The sequence below is a fragment of the Opisthorchis viverrini genome (genome assembly GCF_000715545.1).
Source record: "Opisthorchis viverrini unplaced genomic scaffold opera_v5_446, whole genome shotgun sequence".
NCBI lineage: Eukaryota > Metazoa > Platyhelminthes > Trematoda > Opisthorchiida > Opisthorchiidae > Opisthorchis > Opisthorchis viverrini.
In genome coordinates, this window is record NW_008752092.1 from 208,510 (window position 1) to 209,624 (window position 1,115).

A 1,115-nucleotide genomic window follows, 5' to 3' on the forward strand; every position below is an offset into this window, starting at 1 on the left:
ATGCACCCGTCGGCAAAAATGATCCTTACCTTGAGTTTCGTTTAGCTTCTTTTGGCTGTTGTAACCTGCGTTTGTATGATTCCGAGACTTTGGCAGATACTCGCCGTTAGTTGAGGGACATTTTGAGAGTAAGGATTCCACGGTTGCCGATTGCCTTTGCTTCAACATCGAAATAATAGTGCATATTGAGGCCGAGTAGTTCACTTGCAGCAAAAATCTGTTTTTTTTTCTTATTTGGGTGTTATGTTTATGCACGTACGTAGGACGAGGTAAAGCACACTGACAGGAATGTAGGCAGTTCTCTAAAGACAGACACGGAAACTAAGTCAAAAGACTGCCAATTTGATGACAACGTATTATCTTAGAACGATGTCTTTTGCCAAGATCTAACCACGCATTTCACCTGCATACTTTTGGACATTCCGTCTGGGTTATTCGACGCAAACAACTCGGTGGTTACTTTAGTGTACATTGTCCTGAAGTGATGCGTGTCATCGTACCTTATTCTGCTATTGATCAAGAAGATTAGGGCAGAAAAACTGACCATGCTTAAAGTATTACACTGCCCAGATCTTTTGTGTAAAGATTTCCGCACGCTGAGCGCACTAAACTGTTCATAGCATGGGGTAGCATTTTTCTGTGTGAGTTAACGTCATAAGTGTCGTACTTGGGAAGAAAACGCTGCTGGACCCGCCGCATGGCGGGTTTCGATAATTTCTCGCTAGTCAAGTAAGCCAGCTTCATCTAAGGCTCCGCCGTGAGGCTCAAGCAGAACGGAGCAGTATCTTAGTGACCAAAACTAACAGTGGCCAATTTTGAAGGCGGGATATCTCTGTGTAACCACGACGCGGTCTATCATGGTTTGAGGCCAACTTGTCTCTGGGAAAACCACGTGGCGACGTTTGCAGCCTGAGTTCTTATTTATCTCTGTCTCATTTCCACTCGTCACCACACAGTGAAGTGTGAAATGTTATCACAAGCTGTCACTATCGTGCAACCAAAATACAACCCAGTCCATTGGTTGTTGATCAGGTGGCTGTTGATCTGTTCGCCGAGCTTGGCAATTGGCTTGCAAACGTTTCGTCACCATACGAGGAGACATCATCACTACGCAC